The following is a 15,505-nucleotide window of genomic DNA, read 5'->3' as shown; positions in this document are numbered from 1 at the left end:
ACATTTTGTTTTAAGCATTGCAAGAGTATATTATTTTCTACTAATAATATTGTTGTAATGCTTAATCAATACATAAAATTGAAACATTTTATATAACTATACTCCTTGAGGCCCACTCTTATTCATTATTTAACAACGATGGAATGTCAGGAATTCCACCCATAAACTTCTATCATCCTGTTGTTAATTCAAGATCAACAACCAGTGGCTGCAAATTGACTTTAACATTTAGTATTGTTAACATGTAGTATCTTTGCTATATTTAAGATATTACCTGGGGGGAAACACAAATTTATTATACAATTAACTTTTTAAACTTGTCGTTTTAAGAGGCAGAAATTGTTTGTGTTCATTTTCTAGCTACTTTAAAATTCTTAATTCCCAATTCTGGATTCTAAAGCACATAACAGGTAACTAAAGAATCAAGAGTTATAGAGTCAATGAAGAAATTGCTGCTGTCTTAGAAAAAGAGTGTCTCTCCCCTCAAAATAAAACCTTAGCCCAATCCATTATACTAGATCTACATTCTGCCTGGCCCAAGATTCCACCCCAGTGTAAAATATCTCCTATTGCCCTACTGTTTCTTTAACTGCTATACAGATACTCCTGAACTAGCTGTAAGATGTACACACTCTAGTATAATAGCCATCAAGTTCAAATTTGTCTCCCCATATATTACTTCAAAAAAGTGTAGCATTCACAGCAGTGAAATACTACTTCTGAGCGAAATCAGTTGAAAGAACCAAGCACAACATTTCCCATTTACAGGGCTATGCAACCACTAGAAACAGAGAGGGATTGCATAATGTTTCAGAAGTTTTTCCAGTGCTATGTCATTCATGTGCATAAAAAGCTAATGCAATGCATTTCTAAAATACATTTTGAAGAATTAATAAAAGCTTCGGCATAGGGTTTCAGAAAATAGAAAATAAAAGGACTCCTTCAGTATGCATTAAATTAAACTTTAGGCACACTCTTTATTGCTTTGCCATAGTTTAGTGCCAGAATTCCCAAGTTAAGTATGAAAAAGAGAAATTACTTTTCCTGATAGCCCTGGAGCCACCTAGGATGTAGCATGACTTACCTAAAGATGGGTCTTTGGAGATGTTTCCTCCTGATTGTGACATGGTCATCCATTTAAAGGTGAAAGTTTAACTTGTTCCTGGAAACCACTCCAGAAATCCAGGGAGAGAATGTGGAAGCTTATCCTGATCTATTTTGCTGCAAGGAGCCCAGAAGGAAAAAGTAGTTTTCTCTTTCTCTTTTTGGGTGCTCGAGAAAACTTCCCTGCTCTCTGCCAGCTGAGCAGTGTGTCCATAGAGGCCACATAAGACAGGCACGTTGGGGCACTCCCCCACAGAGCAGGGTGTGCAAAAACACCAAGTCACGTTGACATGGACAAGAGGAGTGCACAGGACCCTCAGAAACAGAACAAAACAAACAGAAATCTTCCTACCCCCGTGGCACCCAGGTAGGAGCTCACTAGGTTATTGCAGCCATGAGAGCACTCCTTCCACATGCTGGTCAAGCTCGGAAAAGCTAAGTCCCTCCCTGTCTTTAAAACAGCCCGTTCTGAGGCTCAACTTTTTTCTTCAAAATAAAAGTTGTACAGCTGGTTCAGCAGTCCCATGTGAGTACCCTCTGAAAATTTGTTCTGTTAAAATAAGAACTGTATACAAATTAATGAAGAAAGATGGACTCAGGCTGCATGGCTGGCTTTGATTCAAGAGATTATAATTATTTTACAATCTTGCTTTTATTCTTGCTGGATGAAGTGTGGAGACGACTCAACGTTTTTGGCACTCATAACCTAATAACCTACACTTGGCTGAAGTCGAAGATGCCATTTCAACTGATAGAAACCCCTGTGAAGCTAGCCGGAGCTACAAAAGTTAGAAAAACAAAAATTTCTTAATTCCATCAGTGACATTGTACCCAGATATCTGTACCCAAGTGTAGCTTTCCAACTAAGAGGGGAAACTGCAAAAAAGATATGGAAACACACACACACACAAACACAATTTTTTAAGTCCCCCAAAACTCCCTGGGAACCTAAGGTTTTTATATTATACAATCAAATTTTAATTTATGAAAATAAAAAGAAAGAAAAGTAGATATAAGAAGTTGTGAACAGCTGAAAATAAATTACATTAAAAATTGTTTTACTTGGAAGACTTAGACTCACACTGCGGGGACTTTTGTTCAAGTTACAGATAAGGCGAATCCCCATATTTTAATATAACTTATTTTGGAGACATTCCTGCATCTAAATCACTAAAAAAATTTCTACTCAATCGATAATGTCATGAGATTCCAGGCCAGAGGTATGTTATGTAATAAAATAAACCATCTCAAAGCATGATTAAAATGTTTTAAAAATATACATGTAATAAAAGGTGAAAAAACTGAGAGACACACATGCTTTAGTTGAATAATCCATACAAATAAGGATCAAATGTCACAGAGGGGGATATGATCATTATGGTGACAACCTGTAGCTCTTAGCACCCTCTAAGTATGTCCACAGGAGGAAGAACACCTTTTTTTTTCCTCCCAGAGGAGAGACAAAGAAGAAGAGAATTAAAAATAAATCATTGATCATATTGAGCAGTTCTAATCCACACTAGGAAATGGAATCAGTCTGAGAATGCATTGAACTAAAAATAAAATAAGTGGGTTCTAGTCCTAGTTCTATTATTAACTTTCATTTTGTCCACTTTGATTTTAGAAAACTGAGATGATTTCTTCATTAACATGATGGAAGGAACTCAACAGGAATACTAATAAACATCTAACCAAGGTACAGTTCAAATGACAAGCAAGTATACAATCTTACTTGAGGCTCAAAGGCTTGATTTATCAACTGCAGAATCTGAACGTTGTTAAAGTAATTACAGAAAATCCATAAAATAACATCATTGCTTGCATTAGGTTTATATTCTTTTTGCTCTGAAGTTAAGGCAGAAAACTTAGATTCCCACTTATATCTTACACTATATTTATTTTTAAATCCAATCTTAGAACTTAAGGAGCCCTAAGAAGATAACTGTAAGTTAGTCACTTGGCACAAAGAAAAATATGTATTTCTTAAATGTTTTCATTAACTTTTTCTCTAACAGCATTTAAACTTAATATTTGAGAGAAAAGTTTGCTTTGTTAACTTATTCAAATTTAATGTAGTATTCAATAAGATGAAAAAACCTCACTATTGTTGCTTAAATTGCAAAAATATACTCTTCAACAACTGTACTGTGCAAAATACTAAAATTTATCATAAAAATAAACAGACTAAATCTCCTATTAAAATATACTAAGGATAATTTATTTTGAATAGTTTTTTTCTGGGGGTGGGGATCAGAAATGATTTTTGTATTTTTCCTATTATGGTGAACGCTTTTTCAGTATGACTTAGCCTAACCCTTTCACTCCCACCCACTACACATACGTACAAGCACCAAGAACAAATTCTCCCAGGCAAAGCTACTGGCGGGAGCTGTGAAGCATAAGAGCTCAGAGAGGGACAACAGTGTGAAGACTGTCATCGACCCCTGACCCAGATGACAAGAATCAAGAAGCCCCATCCTGCGTGTCTCTTGGCCGCCTGAGCGGCCCCTCCATCCACTGCTCCTCTGCTGCCGTCTGTATCTGCATCCTCCCAGGCTTGGGCGCCTACTGCAGGGGCAGCAACTCTGAGTCCAGCTCAGACAGCAGAGGCACCATCAACACCACCGGCAAGATCTCATCTCCTCCATCTTCCGAACCTTCCTCCAGGCCCCCGAGCTCCTCTGTTCTCACAGCCCTGAGCTCCTCGCCAAGAGGAGACCGGACAGTTCATTCTGCCTACAGGCATTACCTCCCACAGAAAACTCCTTTGCCTGTTCACACCGTGAGCCTCACCTAAAAATGTGCCAGAACTCAAACCAAACCAAACAACAACAAAAACTCAACACTGTTAGAGACAGCATTTGATCTTTTATTTAAAAACTTTCCTGCTACAAGGTTCCCAACTGATTATGAAGCTAGCTGATAGGTGGTAGAGCTGGGATTTGAACCCAGATGCCTCATTCCTGAGCCCTCGCTTTTACCCCTACTGAGTAGGTTGTCACCTTGGTGGACACTCTGCCTCTAAGGTTGCTTGGGCCTTTTCTGGGCTATCTTTCACATGCTAACGAGAAACAGAAGAAACTAACCCCTCTAATGAGTGTCTATTCTTCTACTAATCCTCTACCCTCCTTAAACATCTTTGCATGGCCCATTGTGTTCTCCATACTCATAAGAGCCTGCCCAAGAAAGGGCCTATTGATATCAAGGTGAAGTAATCAATGAATATGTGCTATTAAGATCTGAATGGAAGCTCTGTTCCATTATAAAGAGCCCTGGACTAATGTCAAGGAACATATATTTAAATCCCAACTATAGCAGTGATTGTATCTTCAATTCTTTGCACATCTGTTTCCTTACCAGTCAAACTAAGATGTCTTTCCAGCCCCATATTTTTGTGACTCTATGACTGACTGCATGTTAAGACGTCAAGTTATTTAAAGTTAGTGTCCAAGCAGGAATAAACTCTGTAACCATTTTTAGCTCTTCTTAACCACAGCAAGGTCATGCATACCACCAGAATACTTTTCATCCCCATTGTTGTGGAATTAAAGATATATAACACATACTATTGAATGTGAAAATAAATTGTCCCATCTTTATTTTTCTAATTATGTGTTTTCTGTTTTCTTTTTTTCTATAGCTTCAACTGGGAACTACTCTCACTAGAATGTAAGCTCCAGGAGGACAAGGGTTAGTGTCTATTGTATTCCCTGTGCATGATAAATAAGACACACTCAATGGTTATTTATTGAATGAATTAACACAAAGTGCTAATTAATGCTACCTCATCATATTCTTGTATATTCTTTTTCTAAAATCTTAGTCATATCTGGTAAATGTTCAGTTTTATGTATTTCCTCCAACCCACAGTTTTTCTTCAAGGAGGTATCTGAGTTTATAGACAGGTGGGCTTCTGTGACCTTGTAGTGGCAGGAAAAAGGTAGCCTCAGACCCAAACCAGCAGGTTCCTGCTCTCCTTTGTGTTCTCTGGAATCTGCAACACGTCCCTTATCTGTCTGGTCACTTGGCTCCCTGCTGACATCTACTGCTGAAATCCCTGGCTGGTTTGTTCAGTTGGATCAGTTTGGGAACTATGATCATCTCCTTCTAATTGAGCCCAATCTCAGCCTTTACTGGAGCTGCAAGACTCTTAAGTCTCAGTCACATCTGTAGGGAAGCAAAGTTTGCCACGCCAAAATGTGTCTCTTTGGCAGGAGGATTATTTTAGGCTGATTATTTTTAAGAAACAAATAACTTAGGAAGTCTTTCTTTTTTACCTCCTTAACTGCCTAAAAGAATTTAGATAAAGGGCCTGATCCAGGAAGAGCATTATCACCATAGATACCTATGAAGAATATGGGCTAGTGGTGGTAGGGGGAACTCCTGGACCTGGAGACCAAAGTCTCCAGGTGAATTGCCTTCCTGCCCTTTGAAGTCCCAAACTCTACTCCTTCTCCTTCTCTCAGATGGCATATAAGCCATCTTATATAATTGCCTAACTTCTCCTTGGGTCTCATTTTTCTTATGTGGTCCCATTACGTATGTAATTAAATTTGATTTTAACCTGTTAATCTGTCTCATGTCAATTTAATTCTTAGACCAGCCAGAAGAACCCAAAAAGCATAAAGGGAAATTTTTTCCTTCCCCTATACATCCTTCATCTGGATCTTTGCCAAGGTTGTTAATGCTTGACTTCTTTGTGGGATCCCCTGACCCCTTGCTGTGGGCATGGCAGGAGCATGGCAGATACACTGGCCCATCTCAGCTGACTTCTGAATTCCCCACTGGTCAAGCAGAACTTTCTGAGCCCTCAATCCAACACAAGCACTGAGGAAGTCTTGGGATTGACCATACCATACCATACCACCATTTTTATTCTGCTGTAGTCTACTCACTAAGTCACTGGAAAACTGTGCTGTAAGCTTTCAATTTCAATGAAACATGCTCCCCACCCTGGGATTTCAGCTCAGAGGTAAGAGGTCAGAAAACCTTGTCTGACCATTTGCATAAATTGCCTTCTATCAGGGTTCCCTTTTCTATCCTTTACCAGGGCAGAAGAGGTATGCTTTCCCCATCTCATATGGCAGAAAATCCCTTACTTTATCTCTTGAGTGTCTTTTGTCCATGGTTTATAATAAACTCAGTGTTCAAGTCTATGAGCCTGGATCACAGGAATTTAGGAAACCCTTTTTGGTGTGAACAAAGCCTGGCTTTCAGCACTATTGTCTTGTTGAAGGCTCAAAATTTCCATTTAGGTATTCAAAGCTGGGCCTCTTATTTGTCTTTCACTTTGATAATATTAACCCCACTCCCCACACTGCATGAAGAAGATGGATGCCTGGCTGACTGCAAAAAGGAAAGATCATATTCATCAAAATGGAAGAGAGAAAAGCACCTTGTTCCCATTATGTTATGAAGCTTTTTTATTCATTCATTTCTGTGGGTACATAGTGAGTACCTATACCACAATATTAACCTTCTGCCCTATCTGGCCCTCATCTACCTATACTTCCATCTCAAAACCTTGACCCTTTGGCTCATTCCACACTAGCCACACTGGCATTTTGTTCCATCGACACTGGCACTCCTTCCTGCCTCTTCTCCATGTGCCACTCCCTCTGCCTAAGATGATCTTCCTCCTGCCCACTGCTCATATGCAGCTGCCCTTTCCCCTCCTCACAGAGGTGACTACTCTGACAAGCCCATTTGAATTTTGTGTAACTTCAGCACTGTTTCCCTCATAGCAATATCATAATTTGTGCAATTATTTGTGTATACATCCATCTGTTCAGTGAATGAATACATCCATTCTGCAGGATGCAATAAACTAAGGGGAAGATCAGAATATCTAACTGTTCCTGACTACCTTAAAAATAAATCTAGTCAAGTTATCCCGAAAATGTGTTTTCCCTCATGTGTTGTCTGTAATAACCTAAAAATAGATTCTCACTGATCTCTTGCAATGCTTCAAAACATTTTCTAATAATTACGTATGTGTTTCATCTTAAAATATTTGTCATTACACTTCTTCAAATCAGGAACTCTACTTATCTGAGAATAAATACAATGGGGATATTAAAATTGACAAGGCATCTAAAAATCACTTTGGAAATGGTTCTCAATTTGACTAAAAATGTTTTCTGCCTTGGGGCAAAAAGCACATTCTACCTAGTTAATGGATTTAAACTAGATTTTCTTGTTTGTGTGTCAGACTTAAAGTTTATTGTCTATTCAATAAAAATTACATCAGAATTATTTTCTAAAATTAATTAATAAGGAAGACCAGGTTTATAGCTTCAAGTGGCAAGGAAAATCTGTCCCCCAAATTGGCTAACTCTTCAGCCAGGTATGGGAGCTGAGCCTTTCCACTTCACAAAGTAGGAGAAATTCCTCTTTGTCATTGAAGTGTAGAAACAGGTCAGTTAGAATTTGATTGGTTCCACTTAGCACTCCCACAAGTTCTGACAGCCTTTAGTGCTGGCAGTCAAACAACTTCCTTTGAATGAGTGTGACATTCTGTGAAAACATCAACAACAAAGAGAATCATTTAAAAACTATTCTCATAACCAAACACCAACCCACCGCTCAATGTGTATCAAGCAACATTAAATCTACTATAAAAGGAAGTGGCTTTTGCATAGTAAGTAGTTAAATAAACATAAAAAAAAGAGACCTCCTTAATGTAAAATCCCCTTTGAGTCAGAGGACTAAGAAAGAGATGGTTGGACAGGGCCTTGAAGGATGAATAGATATTCAACAAACAGGCTAAGAGGAAAGGCAAGCAGTGTTATATCAGCCTTAAGCACCAGGCAACAACACATGATTTGGAGGGTACATTGTTACTGAAGCAGTGTGGAGTGGTTCCCGTCACATTAGCCTGCAGAATCACAGAGGCTGCACCATCACATAAGAAGAGGAGCTGCAATTAGGAAAATAATCAATGTGATATCACGGTTTAAAAGCATTTGATTCAAAGGATTCCATTACTCTCGAAACATGCCAAAAATGTTCTTATCTGCAATTCTTCAGTCAGTGAAAGTTGTCTAAAGGTAGTTGCACACTGAGACTGGTTCAGTTTCTCTGCAGATCTGAAATTCATCACTAAATCATTAACTTAGCTTCCGTACTGAGTCATCATTACCAGCTTTCCTCCAAATTTTAAGCTTGGTTTCAACATGACTTTAAATCCAATTGGCAGGTATTTTTAAATCTGTCTTAAGCTTCCAGTAATGCCTATGAATAAATGTGTGGAGCTACCACCAAGAAATGTATTGAATCAATGTCAGTAAATGGAAAATTCCTAAATGCTAGCCTATTGACTCTCAAAGCTTTTAGAATTAGACAGCAGTAGAGATAATCGTGACTCACACTGACTTTGAATGGAAGCAGCCCCTCAGTTTGCCAAGTTTTTAATAGTACGTGTCGTAGGTTCTACATAAATAACTCAAATGTAAAGAAATAGTTCGCTTACCCCTATACCTTTTTAAAATAAAAATGTTTTTAACAGAGAGAATAACTACAGACCACATATATTTGTACCCTTCTATCCATTCACTTCTCAAAAAACTCAGTCCACTTTAGCTTTTCTCTCTACTTCTGCTGACTTTCCCCTATTCCATATGCATTGAAATGATCTACCCTTGTAAATCTCATCTCTGGAAGTATGATCTTATTTTTCATATCAATGCATCATTCCTATCAATTGTTCCATGACATATTATAGTTACCATAATTTATTTGTACATTCATTTAATTAAACTCTAAATTTAAATCCATAGCAGATTTAAGCTGGTCACTGAACATTTTCCCAAGCCCAGCACCAAACACATTTTCTACTGCATCATCTAACACAAGGCCCAATACCTGACAAAATACTGGAAACCAAGTCTATCTTAGAAATTCTGCATCTTTTTTAAACATTATGAACTTTTATCCTGCTCTATAGTCCTAGAAAATGACAGTCTTCCCTCATCTATTCTTTTCTCCACCTGGCCCAATGGAAAGTATGGGAGCAAGGGAGTTGATATGTGTTTATCAGTCATTTACTATATGTTAGGCAGACTACCTTATATGCACTATTTCAGTTAATTCTACATAACACACCTAGAAAGTAGATTTTCTTACTTTCAAGGAACACTGAAGGAAACTAGAATTGAGAAAAATTATATAAGCTGCCAAAGGCTGTATGTCTTGTATGTTATAGTAATAGGATTTGAATCCAGTTCTATCTGACGCTGATATCTTTATTCTTACTAACATTGCCTCCCCATAATCACACTAGAATATGTTTTAATAGCAGACTTCCCTCTGCTATTAATTGTTTCAGATGAATTTCAGATCTTCAAGAAAAAGGCATCTTGGTTTACTATCACATCTTGGAAAATATAATACTCTGATCATTTGAATTAGGTACCACCCTAGCAAGAATTCAGGCTTGATTTCAGAGACACATTAGTTTGATCTGGGTCATTCTCGCAATGTAAGCATTACACATGCATGGGTAAGTGAACCGAAAAAAGCAGATTAAATATGGAGGTCTTAAATTTTAAGTTTTACTACTTGTTTGCTGTATAATCTTTACTGAATAAAAGTGGATAAATAAAATTTTTAGTCAAAATATCACTGACAAACTCTAGGAAAAAAACAAGTCAGATTAAATATATAAATGAAGTTGTGGTTCTATCCTCAATATACAGAATGGCTCTGCAATGCTGAGGTGTATGTCTGTAATGCAATCCCCTTTTTAAAATCATGCTCACCAGCAACCCAAATCATTAAAAAATTAATTCATTAATTAGAATTCCCTACCCTCTTTCAAAATCACATTATTAGACAGATACTTAACCTTCACCAAAAAAGCTGGATGGGTCCCATTCATAGACTTGTAAAGTTCAGAGTTACCTATGTGGTTACCTACCCACTATATTCCACTACAAGGATAATATTGACAACTGTTGCATTCACTAAGCACATACTATGAACCAGGCACTTCTGAATACTCTACAAACCCTACTACATTGAAGTCTCCTGACAACAACCTGGCACAGGAGTTAGAATCCCTATTTTAGAGATAGTTAATATTGCACAACTGGGACTGGCCAAGCAAAGATTTGAGCCCAGGACTGCTTTCCTCCATTGCCCGTGCATTTAACCACTAGTGCCTCCAATGATTAAGGCCATCTAATATGATTCATTTTGATTCCCTTTCTCTGTTTCTCACAGTCATTTTGCATTTTTATCTTCTCCCTCTTCTTTTGCTCCTGTTTCATTAACAATTCCCTTTTCCAATGATGAGCTCCAAGTATGATTATTAATTGGTTCTAACCTTCTTAAAATTGTGGAGATTGTGAACTCACTTTCCTCGGTTGTTCAACAAATACAGAACATTGCTGTTGTTTTAAATGTATACACTGTTTCAGTATAGGAGCTCATGGATATCCATTTTTGGCCTTGAGATAGTGAGTTATTTGTTATAAATAGAATCATAGACTCCTGGAATCTGAAGGAACCTTCACTGTCAAGTTTTTCACCTTCTCAACCTTTCCAGAATTCCTCTTGATTTTCATCTCAGAAAGGGCTTACTCACAAGTGCCCCTGAGCTCAAAGAAGTAAATCTGCTGTTTCCTTGATCTCCATCCCCAAGAATCTCTCATAATATAAGAATTTCATTTGTTGCATGCTACTTGTATTTCAAGATAGGGACATTTTTTTATACTAACTTCTTCACCTGGTATACAGTCAAAGAAACAACAATCTCTTCCAACTACAAAGAGAAATCTGGCTGTGTTGGGAGTATGGAAAAGGAGTATTTAGTCTCCAATGTAGCACATTGTTTATGGATATTGAAAAGTAAATTTTGGTTTTAGGTAAATTTTTGCCTTTTATACACTACCTTTAAAAATAACATGGCTTAATTTCACTGGCCAGTGTGACGAAAGATGTACCAGGGGGTTAGGACAACAATGATTATTAAAACACAGGCTCTTTCCTCGGGGAGCTCAAGTTTAAAAGGAAAAAAATAATCCACTTTTAAAAGTAATTTCAATCCAATTCAATACATGGATTCATAAAATAAATAAAAAGGACAAAAGAAACTCAGAAGGGAGAGAAATAAAGACTCATAGAGGAATTTATTATGTTTTAGCAAGGTTTAGCCAGTAAGTAGAAGTTCAGCAGGGGAGAATTGTTTACTAGGAAGATGAAATGGAGAAAGTCCAGGCAAAGGAAGATGAAAAACAACATAGAAGCACGAAATACCATAGTTTTAAGGAACTGGAAGGTATCTTCCTATGACGGAGGGTAAAAGTGTGTGGGAGAGTGGCAGGCAGTAAAGCTGGAAAATCAGACAGATGACAAATCATATGTGCCATATGGGGAGCTTAGACTATATTCAACCAGCAATGGGCAGTCACTGGTGGGCTACAGTCAGGAAAATGGCACCTTCGGCTTTACAGTTTTGGAAGACTTCACTGATAAACACGTGGAAGACATTTTCGAGACGAACAAGTCTGGATGTAGGGATATCAGTAAAAAGTCTGTTAGAGTAATTAATGTTGGTGAGAGATGATACTGACCTGAAGTAAGGCAAAGGCATTAATTGGAAAAGAAAGCCTATTCAGATACTAACAGGTATCTGTTAGGGCTTAGTGAATAATTCGGTACATTGAATGAGAAAGAAAAGGATTTTAAGACAATACTTTCATTTCTGCTTTATTATCCGGGTGGATGGTACCACCACCAACTGGGAAGAATCAGATAGTAAGAATAATAATAATGAAATAAAAAGAAAAATAATGAAATAAAAAGAAAAAAAGTATGATCAAAAGTTCATTGATGGGGCTGGGGGTGGTGGTAGGATGAATTAGGAGATTGGGATTGACATATATGCACTAATATGTATAAAATAGATAACTAATAAGAACCTGCTGTATAAAAAATTTTAAAAATTGGGCTTCCCTGGTGGCGCAGTGGTTGAGGGTCCGCCTGCCGATGCAGGGGACACGGGTTCGTGCCCCGGTCCGGGAAGATCCCACATGCCGCGGTGCGGCTGGGCCCGTGAGCCATGGCCGCTGAGCCTGCGCGTCTGGAGCCTGTGCTCCGCAACGGGAGAGGCCACGACAGTGAGAGGCCCGCGTACTGCAAAAAAAAAAAAAAATTTTTTTAAATTAAAAATTTTAATTAAAAATTAATTAATTTTTAATTAAAAATTTAAAAGGTCACTGATGGGGCATAGTGAGTTTGCAATACCAAAGGATGGCCCAAAAGGAGATGTTTCATGGGCAATTAGATGTTTAAATTACAGGGAGAGAGGACAGAAATCAGTTATAGAGATAAAATGTGTGGGTGGAAGGTGGAGGTATTGCAACATAAATATAAAACTATGAATGTGGATGGTATAGCTCGGAGAGAACATGTAGGTTAGAGGAGTGAAGACCCAAGAACAAAATCCTGGCAAGTGAAAGGATAGAGAGGGAAGCGTTATCAGTGAAGATGTCAGAGAGACCAGAGAGTTGGAGGGAAAGTTTTTCCTACAACAAAATTGGACGGAATGTCAAGTAAGGGAAAGGTGTCACTTGTGCCAAATGTGCACAGCAATTAAAAAGAGAACAAATTAAAACTTTAAAAAGTAAAAAGAGAACAGAAATGCTTCTTTTAAAGCTATCAATATGGAAGCCACTGATGGTCTTAATGAAAGCAATTTCTGTGCTGGAACAATCACATGTTCAGTAAGACAAAAGTTCTGAAACCAGTAAACCATGGAGGTTAGATAATTTTTCTGATTAGGTACACCAAACTCACTTCAATTAATGCTGTCTATGGAAATAACTAGAAAAGGAAGATATGGGCTAACTGTACAAAATTTGGGGGTCACAGAAAGAAGAAATATGATCATCTTTCTACATGACAACACTTCAAGGAATTGTTTTGGGGTTTTTTTCCTTCCCTATTTTAATGTCTTGATTTAAAATTTCCAAGGAATGTCTTCTTTGGGGAAGACATGTGTGGGAACTCAATAGAGATATGAATCCAAGAAAAGATCGAGACAAATTTGCTCTATGTCTTCTTCAGCTTGGCGTTCACTTGGATAACCTTGTTTTGTGGTTATCTTAAAGTGACATTCTGCTGGCCCTAGGCATATTATTTAAGTAGTCAGAGTCTGTCTCTTATGTCTCTTCAACTTTCTCTCAGGGTTAACTTCTAGGATCCCAACACTTATATTTTGATCTCTCGATGTTCACCTCTTAAACTACATCAATCATCTAGAGTCAACATTCTGTGTATTTTCTTCTCATACTGATTTCTGTAAAAACTTAACTATTTTGTGTTTCATTGCTTAATATGACACTGTGAGCCAGATGACCTGACAAAGAAATAAAATCTGCTAATGTATTAGCAGATGATAAATACTTGCAATTAAATTCCAGGACATGATTATTAAGAACTCTAAAGTTAAGTAATTATGGTAGGTTGGTTAAATGCTATTTAGTTATAGGTGCCTTTTAAATTTTACCACATAGTCAGCTATCTATTCTTCCTAATTATATGCAGGCATTATATATTCCCATTCAATTCCAATAAATGCCTATGTTTCTTTATTCATGCAAAAGAAAAATAAATTCTTGACATATTTTCTGCATCATTTAAAAAATAATTCAGATAAAAATAGCGTTCTTAAAAAAAAATAGCGTTCTTTTGGGTAATGAATTAACAGTATCTAAAATTTAAGGCATAGTCTCAGTATGATATGGTTTGATTTTTCCAAATTACCCAAATTACCTATTATCCCAATACTATTTCTTAAAAATATTGTTTATTTTTTCCTTTAGTTTAAAATGTCACTTTTATCAAATATTCAATTTTCATGTTTATTTGGCCCAGTCTATCTCCTGTTCTGTTGATTTTTGTGTTCCAATATCACACTGGTTTAGTTAATGTAGCTTTTAGTATGCTTAAACACTGGGTAATACCAGCCCTCCTTCAGCTTTATCCCCTTCCCACAAATTTTTTTTTCACTACACATGCATGTTATTCTTTTACAAAAATGTATTCTTCTATATCAATTTTTTCATCTTTTATCAAAAATAAAAAGTTCTATTGACTTGAGCAAAGGATTATTAAGGATATCAAGAACCAGTTTTCTCATGATTGGAGAAGGGAACTCCACATATGAGAAAGGGGAAGACGAAAATATATCCTGTGGTATTGCATAGAAGTTGGAGGTACTGGCATGAACTATAGATAATGAATATAATATATATGTCTAGCTATGTCCATTGAGAAGGCTGAGAAGCAACGAGACACCATTAGCAATTAGCACACCAAGCACCCAAATTTTGTTTCCTATATACCACTCACTACTAAAAGAAATCAGAATTCCTTATAAAATAGGCTGAATCTAGGGCTGGGGAGGGAAAGTATAAGACAAACTTAAAAGGAAACATTCAAAGAATAAAGGGGACATATCAAAGAAATACAGGAAACAGATTAGAGAGGCTACATTGATCAAATATGGGACAATTTGCACACCAAATTAAATAATGATTGTAATCTATTGTTACCCATTGAATAAAATAAGAATTTTACATATATACATATATATATATATATATATAGAGAGAGAGAGAGAGAGAGAGAGAGAGAGAGAGAGGGGGGGGGGAGAGAGAGAGAGAGGGAGAACGAATGATAAATGGAGCAAAATATAAACAATTGTTCCTGGAGTTCCTTGCACTATTCCTGCAATTTTTCTTTAACTTTAAAATCATATTAAAATAAAACTTTTTTTAAAGATTGTTATAACTTTAGTTTTTAACTTTGTATTGAAATCTTAGACATTGAAAAATCAATGTACAATTGACTTCATTGTAATTTATACTTCAGCATTATCTTTACATTTTGTATCTTAGGGCTTCCCTGGTGGCGCAGTGGTTGAGTCTGCCTGCCGATGCAGGGGACAGGAGTTCGTGCCCCGGTCCGGGAAGATCCCACATGCCATGGAGCGGCTGGGCCCGTGAGCCATGGCCACTGAGCCTGCACGTCCGGAGCCTGTGCTCCGCAACGGGAGAGGCCACAACAGTGAGAGGCCCGTGTACCGCAAAAAAAAAAAATTGTATCTTACAATAAATTTTACAATAAAATTTGCCAGATCAAAACATGATATCATTTTTCAGAAGCAAGGTTAACTTTAGGAGAATGACACCTGTGTATTATTTATATTCACAATTATTTTTTAAAGATAAAATGATCAGTAATAAATGAGTAGTCTACAACCCTACCTGAGTTGTAAGCCCAACCAAAATGTTCTCCCTTCACAGAGATTTCCCTTAGCTTTTCAAGGAGAAATAATTTTCCAACTCTTACCTTACATTCCATTGTTTCTCTAACTTTCCTGGGATATATAAAA

At 37.2% G+C, this 15,505-nt stretch overlaps 1 protein-coding gene across 3 annotated transcripts in view; it reads right to left on the bottom strand.

The window, feature by feature from the left end:
* PDE1A (phosphodiesterase 1A) overlaps nt 1-15,505 on the bottom strand; it is a 349,907-nt gene that overhangs the window by 262,259 nt on the left and 72,143 nt on the right. The window lies entirely within an intron of this gene.

Source organism: Delphinus delphis, chromosome 7 (assembly GCF_949987515.2).
Source record: "Delphinus delphis chromosome 7, mDelDel1.2, whole genome shotgun sequence".
Lineage (NCBI taxonomy): Eukaryota > Metazoa > Chordata > Mammalia > Artiodactyla > Delphinidae > Delphinus > Delphinus delphis.
Note: the sequence above shows the minus strand (reverse complement) of the source record. Positions and strands in the feature narration are given on the sequence as shown.